The sequence below is a fragment of the Hydractinia symbiolongicarpus genome, chromosome 10 (assembly GCF_029227915.1).
Source record: "Hydractinia symbiolongicarpus strain clone_291-10 chromosome 10, HSymV2.1, whole genome shotgun sequence".
NCBI lineage: Eukaryota > Metazoa > Cnidaria > Hydrozoa > Anthoathecata > Hydractiniidae > Hydractinia > Hydractinia symbiolongicarpus.
The window spans coordinates 16,585,635-16,605,184 of record NC_079884.1 but is presented as its reverse complement, the minus strand read 5'-3'; the positions used below and the strand labels follow the sequence as shown (position 1 = coordinate 16,605,184).

At 33.9% G+C, this 19,550-nt stretch overlaps 1 protein-coding gene across 1 annotated transcript in view; it reads left to right on the top strand.

Moving 5' to 3' along the window:
- LOC130612197 (proteasome subunit beta type-7-like) overlaps positions 1 to 19,550 on the top strand; it is a 68,158-nt gene that overhangs the window by 9,843 nt on the left and 38,765 nt on the right. The window lies entirely within an intron of this gene.

Sequence of the window (19,550 nt, the reverse complement as noted above, 5' to 3'; positions counted from 1 at the left end):
GGCAATATTTTGGACCACTTAACGTCCATCCTAATTTTTTCCTCGTTTTCTTTATTGTACTGGACGAAACTTCCAAATCAAATTTTTCTTTTATAAGTTTTTGAAGCTCTAAAGATATAAAAAAAAACGTAATAATGAATGACATGCTAATTTCTTAATTTTAGATATGTTTTAAAAGCAAGATTGGGAGAGAATTGAACTAAACCATATAACTTTTCATTTAACGAATAAAAATATTGTTACTAAATTGATTTTTTTTTTCATTCTTCTGATAAAAATATAATACAAACATTCCTTTAGACAAGTTCGTACTCAGGGCTTTTTCTTAAGACAGAGAAGTTTTTCGGCTTTGCTGTGAAATTTTTGTTTGCTTATTAAGTTTGTAAAAAATAATAAAAAAATATTTTTAATTAAAAAATTTACCTATTGACGTGAGTTCATCGTTTTTTTCGTAGCAACTGTCTATAAAATCATAATGTCTTGTTTCCAAAATCCTGCGTCGACCAGGTTTTGATTTTGGCGCAATCGAACCTGTGTTTTTAAATTTCGCATATACGTTAGATATTGCTTGTCGTGATACCAAAGCTTTATCTTCATTCAATAATATTGATGAAATTTTAGTAAATTTAATTCCTAAATTAGCGAGATTAACAATACGTTGTCTCAAGTATAAATTTAGTCCAGGCGCCATTTTTAACATTTAAGATATCAAAAGTTGATAATGACTACGTATTTGTGGCATATCAAATAGTGAAGGCATTCTTTTAAACATAATGTGTTATCAAATAATGACGTAAATGTATCATGTTCAACTGGAGCAGGACGGCAAGTGTGCAGCGTGAAACCAGTTATAAAAAACATTCACTTGTAGAAACTATATTTTTTCAAAACAAAAATTATTAAATACTTTAATTTAAAAAATTTAAGCGGGAAATTACAATTTTACGCAGACGAAAAATCAAAGTTACCACGCGTGCGATCTTAAATCTTTAAAATCTTAGAACTTAAAAAAAAAATTTAAGAAGGAGAAGTAAAAACACAATTCCTTTACTCCTGTACACCCCACAGAAATTATTAATTTCAGCGTGGGGAACACTTGAAGGGTATGTTCTATCAATGTTCACGTTCACGGCCGGGAATTAAAACACTTGTCCGAAAAATCTTGAGTGTTTTAGTATTAAAGTTATTAAACTTTGTTACTACTTGTGCAACTAAAAATATTTAATGTAAATAAAGTTACGAAGTTGAACGGTGGCTGATAACAACGCTAGCGATGGATCATGAAAATCATTACTTAAAATAATATTCTGTTTTGTTAATGATTTTTTTTATGTTTTAATTATTTTGTTTTAGTTATTTTTTCAAGTTTTATTTTTCAAAAAACGACTATAAAAAGCTTGAAGTTAAAAAGCTTGAATTTTAAAGGTACTAAAAAGCTACTGAGCGCAAGATATAAATTCGTCGTATTCCTTTAATCATATCTATAATAACTAGTGCAGCCATAAGTAAAAACAAATCAATTAAATAGGCTTTCCTAAAAAAGATTTGCGTTAGCCTTCTTGAATGATTCGTATTTCGCAACTCTAATAATTTAGGAGAGCTTTTGTAGATCAAAGAAAAACAGAAATTTGCATAAATGAATCGTGATTTCCATCGCGAAACTATCAGGGTTTTCATGATCCATCGCGATGAACATGATCACCACGATAGTTTCGCGATCTAATATCTAATATTTTTATAATCATGACAGACACGATAGGATCGTGGATCGTGGGTGTCGCGCATGATACACGATCACGATGTTAGGCTTCCTGATAGCGGTACTGTACTAAGTCAAAAACACGATTTTTCTAAAAAATAAATTTTGGAAAAACAGTTGGTACAAACTTAAAAATATTAAAAAAGGAGTTATAAAATTAGATAGGGTCACTGTTATTTAAGTACTCATTCATCGCATTAACTGCGCCTTCCCAAGTCGATTTTTGGTTCGTTTGTGAAACATTGAAGTACCGAAAAACAATCTGCTTTATATACTCTACTTTTTCCTTGTCTAAAGGTTCTTTTGGAACTAATTTACTCTTCATCCTTTTGTTCATACCAAAAACGTTTTTTCCTTTTCTCTCCTCTACAGTAAAACTCTGCATTTGTATTGTTGCAAAAATTTTTGCCACCACATTGCGTGCATATAGGATGACGTTGTCAGTCAAATATGAGTTGGAAGGAATATGATGAAAACTGTGCTGTAGATGAATAGAAAATTTTTGATGCGGTGGAGAGAATGGTTAGTGCGGTGAAGAAAACAGTCCATGCTGTGGATAAGGTGCAATGTACGCGGCATATTCATATGATGGTTTGACATAAACAGAGGTGGTGGTTGATGAATTGAATCTGGAATTACAACATCAAAGTCATCCATGAAAGAGTCGTTTTGTGGTTGCTGGTCTTGCTGGGGAGTAAGTCGTGTTTTTTTATTTCCTCCTGTAGTGCGGCTTCTGGTTGATTTGTTGTTGTTGCTGCTTAGGTGGTTGTGCAGCGTTATATTTTGCTGCGTTGATGTTGTCAGACTGAAGTCAATGGTGATGGACATTCCACCCAAGGCTTTAGCCAAATCCCCTTTCATATGCGACATCGAGATGACAACTTGCTTTTAAAATTAAAAGAAATAATATTATGTTATACACGTAAAAGAAAATAAGACTTTTGGTTTTTGCAAGAACAGTCTTTTTCAGGAATATTTGAGTAGGTGTGTGATGATTCGCACGTGTAAATCAAGTAACGCGTGCGATGTAAAGCGCACGTGCAAAGAATGTTACGCATACGGGCTCTGAGGTTAATTTTGTTGCGCATTCATTTTGCGGTAGAAAAGTGGGGGACGTTTTAAATCGTGAACCCCAAACACGATGATCGAGCGTCTACTGGTATAGCGACTCTCTCAATCTTAACTTCCTTTTCTACATGTCCGAAATAGTATGCATGACTATACTGTCATTTTTATATTTATTGTTCACTTTTCAGGCCATCACAACCAAATAGGCAAAAATATGTTTTGTTTTCAAGTTAAAAAGAATCTTTATCCACGTGGCTTAAAACTTCAAAAAAATTTACACCGCACGTGGGTTTCGTTTTTACAGGCATAAACAAAAAATCCATTTAATTCGGACCTGAAGAAATTATCTACAATTAAATTCATGATAAAATGTCTATTCCGCCTGTAAGTGCATTTTTGCAGACTTGCTTCATCCGTGCTCCATCTGCGTTCACCTCCACGTTAGTTAAGAACCGCAAGGCGTGCGCTTGCGATCGCACGCCTCTCCTGAAAAAGACTGCAATAAAATATTTAATATTTACTATATTTTCCGGTATATAACCCACGGGTTATAAGTTGATTTTTACGACTTCCACTGTTGGTGCGGGTTATAATGTGGTGCGGGTTATGTGATAAGTTTTATATTTTCTGTCATTTATTGTAAAATTTAAAGTTTATACATTCAATAAAGAAAACAGTACTAACAGGATAAAATGCGTACATTAATATAACTGCATGCACGATCCTATATCTACGTAATCTTACTTCAACTGCGTGATTTAATTTTTTTCACACAGTGAAATTTCTTTAAATTTTATTTTGCTTGCCAGCGCTAATATTACGAGCTCTCTCTGAAACACAATTCTGGATATCATTTTTCTTTTGTGTTGAATGTAATTCAAATCTATATTTATATCTTTGCAATCACATTGAGCACATTGAAATGATTTGCTTCTGGTAATAGAGCAATATAGCAGGTATCATTTTTAGGTTTAATTGACACGTATTTCTCAACCCAGTGCTCAGGACTTAATTATTAATTCCTGTTAAAAATATTAAAAAAATGTTAAAATTAAAGTATAGATAATAATTTTCTTTTTTTATCTTCGCTACCTTTGAGCAACAGGTGGCCACTGAAACTATCAAAAATAAATATAAAATACAATTGATAAGACACACGTAACTATCTCCTCCTCATTGCCGCCATTCATTTTATCATGCACACTGTGGTTGCTGGGATATAAATAGATAACAAAATCCTATAAACATTAGAAAAGAACGTTCCGTACATCGCTGTTACAGACAATTCGTGATAATTATTATGTTTATTTTTATACCAAAAAAACTTAAATATACATAAAAAACAGAGATTTTACTTTAGATTTATAACCTGATAGCACGGTTTTTTTTTATTTGTCTGTTTGTTTAATCGCAGGAAGTAAGAGTTATTATTGGCTGAAACAAATGTCTACAAATAAAAGGAAAAGAGCATTGTCAAATAAATTTTAATTCATTATTATTTCGGCAATCGGAGACAAGGAAGTTAAGACTGAGAGAGTCGCTAGTTCAGACACTTGGATCTCGTGTTTGGGGTTCACGAGTTAAAACGTCCCCCACTTGTCTCCATCATGAAAAAAACAGAACACACCCACATGTTTATAAAATGATTAAGGTATGTAAAAATACACTGAATTTTTTTCTCAACACAATGCGGGTTATGCAAAGGTGCGGGTAAGTAAAACACATTGATTGAAATTTTATGCGGGTTATACGTAGGTGCGGGCTATCTAATAGCTGCTAGTTCATAACTCCCTAAAAAGCTGAGCTGCAGGTTATACGATGTGCGGGTTATATACCAGAAATTACGGTACAACATTCAAAATCAATGTTTTAACATTATTTACATTTTATAACATAATTATTTCTATCTCTTAAAAATTTACACAATGTTTGTAACCAACAATGCTTCTCGCTGTCTATATAGTTTTCACGCAAATCTTTTATTCACATTGGTTACAGTTGAGGATAACATTTTAAATACTTAAAACACGATCTAACGAAGCTTTTCTATCACCGTGTTCTTTGTTCTTAAATTTTTAAAACGTTATCGAAAAAAGCATTTCTATCGCCACTTTTTGTTCTTATAAACTTTTAAAATGTGATCTAATGAAACTTTTTTATTGCTGTTCTTCCTTCTTAATTTTTTGAAACAGGATCTATAAAAAAACATTCCTATCGCTGCTCTTTGTTATTTTAAATACTTAAAACACGATCTAACGAAGCTTTTCTATCACCGTGTTCTTTGTTCTTAAATTTTTAAAACGCGATCGAAAAAAGCATTTCTCTCACCACTTTTTGTTCTTATAAACTTTTAAAATGTGATCTAATGAAACTTTTTTATTGCTGTTCTTCCTTCTTAATTTTTTGAAACGGGATCTCTAAAAAAACATTCCTATCGCCGCTCTTTGTTATTTCACTTTTAAAATGTGATCTAATGAAGCTTTTCTATCACCGTTCTTCATTCTCAAATTTTTAAAACACGATCTAAAAAAGCATTTCTATTGCCGCCTTTTGTTCTTAAACTTTTAAAATGCGACCTAACGGAGCTTTTCTATCAGGATTCTTTGTTTTTGAATTTCCGCGCTCGAAGGTGTAGGAAATTCTTTAAAACCGTCGTTTTTTTCTTTCGGAGCATTTTTTGAGAAAAATTTGGGATTTTGCGTTCCTCTGAGAGGAGGATAGTATTGGTATAACTGACTAACTAACTAACCCTGTCCCAAATGGTCAATTGCAACGTTACAGATTTAAACTTCGTACCCAAGTTTCCTAAGTACTGGGAAGTCATCTAAATGATGTTTCAGGCCAAAATTGGTATTTGTTTTCGACAAAATTTGGCACAGTTAACAAAAAAAGTATGTTGAACATAATGGTGACATCATAATTTTGATTTTTGTCACCTAAATGTCATTTTAGGCCAAAATTCGTCTAAAAATTGAAACTACTTTATTTTCAACAAAATTTGGCACAGTTAACAAATAAAGTATGCTGAACATGATGGTGACATCAAAATTTTGATTTCTTGTTACCTAAATGTTATTTTAGGCCAAAATTGATCCAAGAATTAACACTACTTTATTTTTGACAAAATTTGGCACAGTTAACAAAAAACGTATGCTGAACATGATGGTGACATCAAATTTTTTTTTTTTTTTGCCACCTTAAATGTCATTTTAGGCCAAAATTGGTCCAAAAATTAAAACTACTTCATTTTAGGCCAAATTTGGCACAGTTAACAAATAAAGTATGCTGAAAATGATGATGATACAAGTTTGATTTTTTGTCACCTAAATGTCATTTCAGGCCAAAATTTGTCCAAAAATTAAAACTACTTTATTTTCGACAAAAATTGGCACAGTTAATAAAAAAAGTATGCTGAAAATGATGGTTACATCAAAATTTTGATTTTTTGTCAACTAAATGCCGTTTAAGACCATAAACGTTTCGATCGCAAGACTTTCAACCATGAATGATAGGCTGTATTTTTTGTTAACAATTTCCTTTAAAGTGTGAGTTTATTATGACACGTTTCGCTTTGTTTGCGTTTGTTGTAAGATATAATGTCACTTGTGTGCTTTATCTTCAAAGCTTCATGCACCAAACCTCTTCGAATGTTTGGCACGATAACTCAACGAATTAGCAGGTTGTCATCAAATATTTTGGTAGCGAGCGGAAATTCTTAGAGCCCCCAGGGCTTCTTGTTAAATATTTAAAACGCCATTTTAAAAAGCTTTTTTGTCACCGTTCTTAAATTTTTAAAACACAATCTAACAAAGCTTTTCTATCAAAATTAAAGTTTTAATCTTTGTTAAAGTATAATTATTTCTATCGCATAAAAGCTTTATTTACCCCGTGCAACCAACAATGCTTTCTTGATAATCTATTTAGTTTCCACGCAAAACTTTTGTTTAATAAAACTATTTAACAATGGCTCTTTGTGTCACATTGGTAGAGTTAATAACATTTACAATTATGCTATTGGGAATAATTATTTTTACACTGTTTAACAATAGTTACGCGCAATTATAATAAGTTATTTTTTCTTCAAGAATCTTTTACGCGCAAGTTAATGACTTACAAGACTCCCAAGATAATTAATAAGAACAAAAGACAAACAACTTTTGCCTCCAAGAAAATGGTGTGAAACTTGAGCGCACGCATCTGGATTGGACTCTACAGTCCTTTTCAGGAGAGGCATGCGATCGCATGCGCATGCCTTGGCACATGCCTAAATCGTTTCAGGCGTGTGATTAATCGCACACCTGAAAAATAAATATTGAGTTTTTAAAATCAACCTATAAAATCCATTTTGTAACGTGCGATGGCAGCCCTCGAAATAATTTTTGGAGAGTCGGCAGACAAAACGTCCGATAGATTTCCGTCTTGGTCAGACACTTTTAGATCTCAGAAATTATTGAATAGTCCTGGTCCTTTTAATCCACAAGCAAGCCTATTCATAGTCAACCTGACCATCCTAGCTAATTCAACGACTCCTGACTTAGTTAAAAGAACTACGTAGACATAAATCTCTTTTGCCTGGCCCCTTCGTCGTTGGTAACCAGGTCTTACACAAGAAATCCAGCCATGGGGTTCTTAGCTAATGCGGAGGTGAACGCCAGCGGAGCACGGATGAAGCAAGTCTGCAAAACTGCACTTACAGGCGAAATAGACATTTTATCATGGATTTAATTGTAGATAATTTCTTCATTTGACAAAATAATTGGAAACCATAGCAGGTGGACCCGCGTTTCGAGAGTCCGTATACATGGGAGGGAAGGGTGTATGAGTACCTTCACCATTTCCTTTATCCCTTTACATTGAAGACTAACGTTGTGCACATTTAACGGCCCTTAGAACTGTACATACTCGCTAGCTCGGCTGTTAGCCTAGTTTTCTATTGATCCAGATTACACCCAGGCGCGAATGTTCCATGTCTCTAGCACTGCCCCTCTACCTTTTTGTATATTTGCTACTCAAAAACTGTACATTACGTCACTTACCTGAGGCGCGGTGGTGCTCTCAACCAATTAAAGTGCCTTTCATCTACCAATTATATTTACCCATGAAATCACGTGACTCAGTCTTCTTTAGCAATGAGAAAGCACACTTTTCCCTTTCCTTTTTCACCTCGCTAGTCATTGCACGTGGTTTGTTATTGATTACTTACAAAATCTGTTAATCATGGCCAACAAACAAATCGAAAAAGAAATATATAGAGGTAACCCTTCCGTTATAAACAGACCCTTCAGAATGATCGACTGCTTACACCGGGTCGGGTTGTTTTGATTCTATCACGGATCAATTTCACTACCAAAGCAGAAAGCGGTATAAGAAACAAGGCCTTTGCGTCTGATGAAGCCCTTGTTTCTTAGGTCATCCCTTTACCCACACAACATCCTTTCTCCACATACGATACTTCGAATCCTCCACTGGAGAGTAGGGACACCCAATCAAAAAACAAAAATAAACAATAAATATAAAAATGGCAGTATAGTCATGAATACTATTTCGGACATGTAGAAAAGGAAATTAAGATTGAGATAGTCGCTATACCAGTAGACGCTCGATCATCGTGTTTGGGGTTCACGATTTAAAACGTCCCTTACTTTTCTACCGCATAATGAATGCGCAACAAGAATAACCTTGGAGACGGTATCGCAGGCGTAACATTCTTTGCATGTGTGTTTTACATTGCACACGTTACTTGATTTACATGTGCGAATCATCGCACACCTAGTCAAATATTCCTGAAGAAGACTCTTTATAAATTAAGGTGTCAAGGTGTCATAAGTTGGTAAAGCGTATGAAGTGCATTAAACTCGACAAAGGTATGATCTATCTAAAAACTTTTGGTGATGTTACGTTTTCAAATATATCTAAGACAAGAAACTATGATGTAATTTCCTTTGTCCTACAGTGACGATCATGAGTAGCTATACACGAGTATACGAGTAGGGGTACATTAAATGACGAGTACAGTGCAAGACGAGTATGAGTAATCGGCGAGTATACTACTCCGTACCCTCGAGTACAGCCTCTTGCGCATGAGAGTACAATAAGTGAATGATTTGTGAGTACGTGTTCGAGCATAAGATAAAAAACGGGAATTCGTTGTAGCATAATTTTTATCGATAGCTCACATTTGTCTGCTGCAGACATTGTGAAGACTTTTACTTCGTTTTCGCGTCGAAAGAAATAACATTTTATTTTACATTATTTTTTTTTTATGTTGTAGCAAGTTCTCTTTAGTTTACATAAAAATGTATACTTTTCTGTAATGGCTTTTTATAACTTTACATTTAAATACTTTATTTCTTATTAACGAGGAAACCCTTTTTTCTCCTAGCTAAATGTCTTCTTCCTACATTAAACATTATTCCCTTTTCTTCGCATGCACGAATTAAACAATGGACTCCGGAGAATAAATTAGGCCAATCACATTTAATTTAATTGTTTTGTAAGTAACCAAAAGAAAACGCGTGCCTGGCAAATAAGTCTTTAAATCCAGTGACAATCTTCTTATATAAAAAATATATATCTAAAAATAGTGCGAATCAAGCATTTGCGTCTTTAAGACGCGTGAAAAGAAACAAAAAAATTGAATTATTACAGATTGTCTGTAACAACGATGTACAGAAGATTTTTTCTCAAGTTTTTATAATTTTATTATCCATTTTTATCTTACCAATCATAGTGTTCAGAATAAAATGGGTGGCAGTAATGGGGAGGAGAAAGTTGCATGTGTCTTATTAATTAATTTTTTTTTTTAACATTTTTTGTGGACACCTGGTGTTTGAAAGTTGCGAATATAAAAAAGAAAAAAAAGAATGGATATTATTAAACTAAATTGTTTTTTACTGTTTTTTAACAGCATTTATCAATTTAGTCCTTGGCACTAGCTTGTTAAAAATACCTGTCAATAACACCTAAAAATAATACTTTCCATACTGCTCTATTACCAGAAGCAAATCATTTCAATAAGTCCAATGTGATTGCAAAGTTATAAATAGATGAGAATAACATTTAACACAAAAAAATTTAATCTCCAGAGTCGTGTTTTAGAGAGATTGAGAGAATTGTTATTGAGAGAAAAAAGTAAAGCAGGTAAGTGCAGTAAGGTCATAAGTATTAGGTTCTTTAAAGGCGCGAGTATACAAAAAAGGTGTGATATTTTAAAATGCTTTTAATTCACCAAAACTTTATTTTATATATTAATGTATATATTTTATATATTAATGTATATATTTTTAGAAAGCCTATATGATTACCTATATAATGCTATAAAATTATTAAGAAAAAATAAAATTTGAAGGTTTAATAGACACACAAAAAAAAAATGACCCCTTTCCTACAAATGCGATCTCTTTTACAAAACTACTAATTTCTCAAGTTTGTTGTCTGCTTTTTTGCGATCACAAGACATTGATCTAAAAACGCTTTTTCTAATTTTTTCTTAATGTTTTTTACTTTTGGAGTTATTTAGTATTAAATTTTTTTCCACAATTTTTAACCTCTAATTGTCAGAAAACTCATCATAACTCGCATTCTACTCATTCTCAAGAAATAAAAAAAAGCTTTTTTAGATCAAACATTTCTCTCCACACTAAGCGTGCTCTCCACCCCACATTCTTTATAGTTTTGTAATAGAGATTTAAAACGTAAGTGATACTCTCTTAAAAATTTAACACCATGAAAAAGAGCTTTTAAGTTTCTCACAGAAATCTTATACTTCTGCAACATAAATATGTCAGAATCGGGTCTGTAAACATCTTCAATTTTAAATAAATTTGCAAGGTCGCGTAAAGTCGAGAGGACTAGGTCTGAATAAATGAGCATACGTCACGAAAGTCCGTGAGAGCACACCTTCTAAAAGTTTGTTTACTTACTGTTTACATTGTTCGTTGATAAGACGTTTTGTAATAATGACGAAGATCATCACTTAGAAAACATAGAATCGGATAATTCTCTTCATGAAAAAGACTACAAAGCTACAGCCTCACGACTTCGAACCTCTTGTGTCTCACAAGAGGTAGAAATTAATAATGATAGAAAGTGATGAGCTGTCTTTTACTGACTCAAAACAATGTTCTTAGCAAAATATTTTCTTTTTAAAGAAATAAAAATATTCTTTATCGCTTTTTTTAACATTCTATTCGTAAAAAACTTTATCATTTGCTTTAGTAAAAAATCTTTCTTACTATACAAGCCAATTTATTTTTATTTCACAGTTCAGCAATATTTTTCCTCTGCACACGCTTTTTTGCGCCCAAATGCAAACAAATTTTATGTAATGTTGAAATTTTCTCCGTGATAGAGGACCATTGAAATGCGTGATTGAAAGATTGAATAATGTTCGGGTCGTGGTAAGTTGGTAAAACGGGGGTATTAATATTGTATAAATAAAAATCATACTTATAATTATGGTAGGTCATAAATGCGTTGCAGAAGCTACTGATTTATAAGTGGTTGTTTTGACAAAGCTTTTTTAGAAACTGCATTATCAGCATTACATGCAGCCTTAAACAGTAACAAAGATTGAAGAAAATGGGTACATTTACCCCCTGAAAATATTCGGCATGTCCTTCCATCAAAAAGCTTCTTTTTTGAAAAACAAAGAATAGAAACTTGAGCGCCACGAAAGATACATGTGTAACTAGAAAACTTTTTTGTCAGTGATTGTATTGGAAATTGGTAAATGTTCTTTTATTTAATATAAAAATGTACAAAACGTTATTTGGTTGTGTTCTGTGGATATAAGTACAAATAATGAAATGAGAAGAAATGAAAAACTTTGATCGCGTTCATTAGCTAAAATGGCATTTTTACAAAGTGGCAATATTTTAATATGGAAGTTTATTTCCTGGAGATCTCTTTTAAAAGAATTATTTGTGAAGTGCGCCAAGCAAATATAAAAACTTTGATCGCTTGGTAGATCACCAGCACGACGTATTTTGTTTAGCCATTTTGTATTTTGTTTAGCCATGTACAAAACGTTATTTGGTTGTGTTCTGTGGATATAAGTACAAATAATGAAATGAGAAGAAATGAAAAACTTTGATCGCGTTCATTAGCTAAAATGGCATTTTTACAAAGTGGCAATATTTTAATATGGAAGTTTATTTCCTGGAGATCTCTTTTAAAAGAATTATTTGTGAAGTGCGCCAAGCAAATATAAAAACTTTGATCGCTTGGTAGATCACCTGCACGACGTATTTTGTTTAGCCATTTTGTTTGAGTTCTTTCTCTTTTTCAGACGGGATTCTGTGAAAACTTACCTCTTTACACTTCTCTGGCCGTTTGGTACATCGAAACGCAAAGCAACTAACTATTTTTTAAAGATTTAAACGTAAATTACATACAAAAAGCGATTTAATGTAAACTATGGGTTTTAACATGAACGTTCTCTGCGCTCGCTTAAACTTTCTGCAAGATGTGATGTCATTATTTATAATTGGGTCCAGTCCTAAATGAAATCGCGCTTGTCTGTTTTTTTTATGAGAAAAAAATTGAATATGCGAAGGCTAGTACAACAATTTTAAATAAGGAAAACAAATGAAGTAAGTTTTTTTTTTATTTCTTATGCTTTTCTGAGTACGTATAAAACAAAAAAGAAAAAAGTGATTTTTACTGGAGTTCCCCTTTAAACGTTGCTTTTTATAAGAAGAACTTTTAACAGTTTTGCATGTTAAAAAATATGTTTTGATGATAAAGAAAAAGTAGCAGCATTAGTTTTTTTTTAAATATTTAGACCACTGGATTTGTTGTTTTTTAAAAGAGCTTTGAAATGTTTTTAAAATATATTGACGATTAAAATTGATTTACTTTAATTAGTTTCGTTGTGAAAAAAAAATTCATTGGCCCTTGCGTTTATTTATTTTACACAGAGTATTGTTTATAAACAATGTTTGACCCTGGGTGAAGGATCTCTTTAAGAGACAAGAGAGGAGTTGAACGTCCTCCGCCATACCTTAGTTTAAAGGGGCGATTGTAGAAGTCCCATGAAATGCCACATAGTGATGGTGTCACTTTAAAAAAACACCCAGTCCGGTCTGTGAACGGTTGGCGCTAGGAAGGGCATCCAGCTGTAAAACAATGCCAAAACTCTTTATTAATGGCCGTAAGAACAGTTGATCAGACAAACTGCGTAAACGGGGCTGGAACTCTAAGGAGTGAAGGTGTCGCTCACGGTAGGACAGATGTCAGGTGTGAGCATCGTCAGATCGTTACCCAGCTATCACATCACAAGGTAGATAACACTAGGTTGAGGATGGCTAGTGTAAATGTTGGTACCCTGAGAGGTAGAGCAGGTGAAGTAGTTGAAATGTTAGAACGTAGATCTGTTATATGTGTTGTGTTCAGGAAGTCAGGTGGAGAGGAGCTTCAGTGAGATTTGTGGAAGGTAGGAGGGCAAGGTATAAGCTTTTTTGATTGGTAATAGCGATGGATATGGAGGAGTTGGCATATTCGTTGCAGAGAAGTGGGTAGAAAAAGTAATAGGTCTCATGCGTGTTAATAGTCGTATTATAGTGATAAAGTTTTTGATAGGTAGTATTGTCACTTTTCTGTCAGTTTATGCTCCACAGTGTGGACTCAGTGAGGAAGATAAAGATAAGTTTTATGATGAGTTAATAGCAGTCACATCAAAGTTTGGAGATACTGAACTTGTCATGGTGGGCGGCGACTGTAATGGTCATGCTGGAAAGCCATCTGAAGGTTATAGAGGTGTGCATGGAGGCTATGGATTTGGGAGCAGAAATAAGGAAGGGGAGAGATTGCTTGAGTTTGGAATGGCAACGGACATGGTGGTTTGCAACACATCAGTCAGTAAGAGACAGAGTAGGCTGATAACATATAAGTCAGGTGGCTGTAAGACACAGATAGATTACTTCCTGATTAGAAAGTCAGACAAGAAAGTGGTGAAGGATGTGAAAGTTATATCGGGGAAAGAGTGTGTTTCCCAGCATAAATTGCTGGTTTGTGATATTATCTTGAACAGTGTTAAGGAAGACAAGGAAAAGTACAGGCCCCTCGTAAAGTCTGGAAGCTGAAGGAAGAGATTGTAGCTAGACAATTTAGTGCAAAAGTTCAGCAGTTAGCCCACAATGGTCAGTGTGATAGTGACAATATTGAAAGTACTTGGACTACTTTGAAGAATTGCCTTCTAGAAGATTTTGATGATACCTGTGGGTGGACGAAAGGACCAGCTAGACATAGACAGACCTGGTGGTGAAATAATAAGGTTGACTAGTGTATAAAGGAAAGAGGAAACTTTGGAAAGAGTGGAAGTCAGGTGGTAGTAACAATATTTACTTAGAAGCTAAGCGTCATGCTGGTGTGTATAAGGCAAAATCAGAAGTAGAGAGAAACAGATTTTCAGATGTGTTAAGAAGGGAAGACCAGTGCAATGAGGTATTCAAGATAGCAAAGCAAATAAAGAAGACTAATCAAGATGTTGAGAAGTGTATGCGTAATGATGAAGGTGTTTTGGCTAGCACAGAGGAGGAGAAAAGGGTAGCTTGGAAGAATTATTATCAGAGGTTACTTAACACTGAGTTTGATTGGGATGAGGATAGTTTGTCTAATGATGATGTTATAGAAGGGCCAGCTATGCAGATCAAGACAGAATGGGTAGCAGAGGCTATTAGGAAATTGAAGATTGGCAAGGCTGCAGGAGTATCAGGTATTGTTGCAGAGATGGTAAAAGCATCTGGATATATTGGAGTTGAGCTTATTGCAAGTCTTGCTAATCAGATTATAAAGGATGGTGCTATTCCGAGTGAGTGGCAGTCGAGTGTAATAGTGAATTGTTTCAAGGGCATGAATGAAAGCTATTGAAAGAGTGATTGATAAGTTACTTAGAGAAAGAATTGATATAGATAAGATGCAATTTGGTTTTGTTCCAGGGCGTGGCACTACAGATGCAATATTTTTACTCAGACAGCTTCAGGAAAAGTATTTAGGAAAGAGAAAGAATCTCCATTTTGCCTTTGTAGATTTAGAGAAAGCTTTTGATAGAGTGCCACGTGAAGTTATTTGGTGGGCTATGGCTATTAGGTGTGGATGAGTGGCTAGTTACGATGGTACAGTCTATGTACAGCAATGCTAGAAGTCGTGTCAGGATTAACGATTCACTTAGTGATGAATTTAGTGTAAATGTTCGTGCACATCAGGGTTCTGTACTTAGTCCTTTGTTATTTGTTCTAGTCTTAAAAGCGCTGTCGATGGAGTTCAGAACAGGTTGTCCATGGTAGTTATTGTATGCAGATGATTTGGTTCTCATAGCAGAGTCGATGGAAGAATTAGTTGAAAAGTTTGAGAAGTGGAAGAAAGGACTAGAAGAGAAAGGGCTAAGGGTGAACACAGCAAAGTCTAAAGTCATGATTAGTAGCATTGCAGCCAAGTGTGACCTTGTAGTTGGAAAGTGGCCTTTTGGAGTTTGCAGGAATGGGGTTGGTAGTAACCCATTTTTTGTCAGACTTGCAAGCATTGGGTACATAAGAAGTGCAGTAGTATTGGTGGAAGGTTAAGAGCTGACATCCAGTTTGTATGTAAGCGTTGCAAAGGTGAGATTATAGAGAATGAAGTATTTCCAGCTTCAATGATGTACAGCAGTGGCTCGTTAGAGATAGTTGAGAACTTCTGTTACTTAGGTGATATGTTGGGCAGTGAAGGGGGTGTTGGAAGAAGTGTTACTTGCAGGATAGGTTCTGCTTGGAAAAAGTTCAGAGAGTTACTTCCTTTGTTGACTAGCAGAGTCTTGTTAATTGAGTTAAAAGGTAGGTTGTATGAGGCCTGTGTAAGAAGTGTTATGTTGTACGGTAGTGAGACAAGGGCAGTGAAGCAGGAAGATCTTGACCGTTTAGAAAGGAGTGATATGAGAATGGTTAGGTGGATAACGCCAGTCTGAGAGACAGAAGGAGTTCAGATGAGCTAAGAAGCAGGCTAAGTATCCGTAGAATTAAAGATGTTATCCAGATAAGAAGATTGAATTGGCTGGGGCACTTGGAAAGAATGGAGGGGATAATTGGGTAAGAAAGTGTAGAGACTTGATAATTCCTGGGGCAAGGCCCAGAGGCAGACAGAGAAAGACTTGGCAGGAGGTTATAAGGACAGACTTGATACAAAGGAAGTTGAGTTTAGATCTAACACAGTCTAGATCAGATTGGAAGAGGGTCATTAATATACCCCGTCCAACCCATGTTAGCATGGAAACGGACGTTAAGTTGAGAATGATGATGAATGATGATTTTCTGCTATGCTTTGTTTTTAACACAAAGCAATTATTTTCTCATGATTTGAAAGGAACTCGCTAATCTATTGTTTTTGAATGAAAGCAATTATTTTTGCAAGTTGAGCATACGCTTCATCTGGACTGTACTGTACTGCAGGTACTTTTGGTTCCTTTTTTGCTGGGACTTTCAATTTTGCTTACGAATTTTGTAGGAAATATCCAAGTCCTATTAAAAGAAGAACATGTAAGCTCTTCAATTTGAATACATCTTTAACGTATTTGTTCTAAAGCAGTTAAAAATCTTCATCGTAAAGCTGGAGTGCACAATTTACTATCCAACTTATTAAAGACTGCCATGAACACATTTCTCCAACATTGTGTCATATTCTAAATCTCTCCATTAAATCTGGTAAAGTGCTTAAAAATTGGAAAAAAGCAAACCAGACCATTGCATAAATCTGGTGATGCAAGTAATCCTTCCAATTATCGCACTACATCGATGCTTCAAATTTATCAAAATTCTCAAAAGGGTGCACTTTCACAATTACTAGGATTTTTGGAGGAGAACAGTCTTTAGCTGAGAAACAGTTTGATAATAGACAGAATCGTTCTACAGCTGATATATAAAATTTGAAATCAATCATGGAAATCTTGTGGGAGCAGGTCTCATAGATTTGAGCCAGTTATTTGATATCAGCCACTAACTCATTGATATGGGAATTTTTTTAATTCATTTTTTTTGTTGCATTTTTCCTGTACAGACTCCTCCACCACAGGCTTTGTCACGTCCACATCACTACAAAATACTTTCACATAAAAAAACGGCCAGACCACCAGCGAAATAACTAGGATAAGTATCATCCCTCTCATTTTCTAACTCCCTCTCCTTGATGTGTTGGTGCTATTTTTTTAACGGAGTTATATAAAATCTCAAAACCGCTGAGACCCAGCTCTGATGTAAAATTATGTGCCATACCCCACTACATCATTGAACATCTACGGATTCCAAGATGGCAGAAACTTTGAGCTGCTTGCAAAGCACATCTTTACAACTATAAGGTGACTTATGTTAGCGTTGCATATAATTAAATGAGTTGATTTAGATAAACCTTTAATGTCACAGGAGATAAGCTTTAAAGCTTATACCTCCCACTCCCATTATAAGTTAATCTTAAAATGTTTAAACATAAGTATTAAACAAATGTATTTACTTCTTGGCCATATTGAATGGTTTTCATTTGACTAAAAATAGTCTTGGCGGGTTCAATCAATGGTTACCATCACCAGCAAAAAATACCAAAAAAAGAATTGATACAGGAGGAAAAGTTCAGTTAATAAATTGTAAAGTGAAATAAAGGAACTAAATTGTAAAGTGAAACACATGACACTTTACACTTTAAACAAAAAACATGTAGAAATAAGAACTAAAATATCATCTTTGACATTAAAAATAACAAGCACAAATTTACAGTTAAACCGTTAAGGATACTGTAAGGGTATAGACACATATTCAGTATTTTCATTATTTCTCAAAAATTGTTTTTTTCTTCAAAATTATTTATTGAATATAAAAGCAAATTAAATTGTCTATATAGGATAATATAAATATGTAATTTAATTTTTTTTTCAGGTAGCCATAAATCCACATCTTTGTTTTTCACTAAAATGTCCGAAACTCCCCTCCATTTTATTTTTATCTGCGTCATATTTATCAATCACTTTAGCATTACCATAGCAACAATACTTTGTCACATTTTTACGAAAAAGCGCGTTGTTTGTTTTTTTATTTAAAAATTTGTGAAAAAATGAATTTTTGCTCGCTCTTTTGTGTTTTAACCTTTCTTTTTCTTTAAATAATTAAAATATACATAAAATATGACAAAGTCATTTGCAGCAGGTATGGATGAGCACGTGTGCAAAGTTTTGTTGAGTTTCTCCATCGTGGAGGGGAGTTTTTTTGGACATTTTAAGTCATATACATCGTGAAAAACAACATCTAAAATTCCTTGCAAAAGAGTTTTTCACAACCTGACCTTTACAACAATAGCCTATTCAAAGGTGCGCAGAAGGTGTTAAGCAAACTATCGACAACTTATTAAATATTTATATTATGGTAGAGAATATCAAACTCCACATATTTTTAAAGAAAAAAATTTTTGTAAAAAAATTATTCATACCCATTACAGTATCCTAAACATAACAGTGCTCACTTTTATGCAGACTTCAAAAGTTAATATTTTCAAAGCTGAGCTGGAATATTTTCAACTGCAGTAGACTAACCTATATTGCGGTTTAAACACCATAGTTGATGTTTGGTTTGGTTCAGTTTTGGTTTGGTTTGGGTTACGAATTTTAAGGAGAAAATATTGAGTATTTTTCCTGGTCAATTACTACTTTGTTGTTACATTGATGACAGATTAAAGATGCTCGAAATTTGTTTGAATACATGAACAGTGTACATCTGAACGTTACGTTTTTAAAAGAAAGTAGAGTCGTCTCCTAATTCATACTTTCTTTTATACATGCAATGTCATAAGACATGGAAATAAATCTAAAACCGAAACATACTGCAAACCCACGCATACTGGCTCATATGCTAACTGATATAGTTTCACTCCAAGAAAGTACAAAATAAATCTTGTAAAAAGATTACTTTTCAGAGCTTAGACCATATATGTTCCCATATATGTTCAGACAGTTGCTGTTGAGTGCAACCTGTTGATAAAACAATATCCTGAGGATATCCTGAGTGCAATATTATTTGCAATTTTATTACAAAACACAAATAATAAAGACGAATGAGCCTGCTGTATTGTGAGTAAAATTAAAGTAGTCTTTGGTGTCGTATACCTTTTTACGGTTTCATTTTAGAAAAATTGAAAAGAACATTAAACATCCCTCTGCTGTTTCTGAATATCTCATGAACAGAAACCATTTGAAGATGGTAATATCATCACAAGGGGGGAGAGTGACACTAAACGTTTTATTAAGAATCACCAACCATTGAAAAAGCTTAAACCAGATGAAGCGCAAGCTAAGAAAAACACTTTTGTTCAGAGCTTACCTCCCACGAAAAAACAGACTAACTTCATATAAAAAAGCTTGAAAAGTTGTCTATGATTTTTCTATTTGTTTTTTTAATTTAAACTTTGAAGTTACACTAATTATGCATGACGTCACTAGCTCTCAATGTGTGTTGTATTTAACAGTTTTGACAAGGCATATAGGGTTTGTCATTTTAAACATTTTACATAAATTTCAATATTAAGTTACTATAATATGCTCAATAACAGCAATAACATGTTTTAAGCTAGTTCATGATGTCAAAATTTTGCATAATTAGCGCAACTTTTAAGGCAAATATCTGTAGAATAAATGTAGATTTTTCAAATAAAAAAAGAGTAACTCTTTAAGGTCTTTAATGTTAGCCCAACTTGTTTTTTTGCAGTAGGTAAG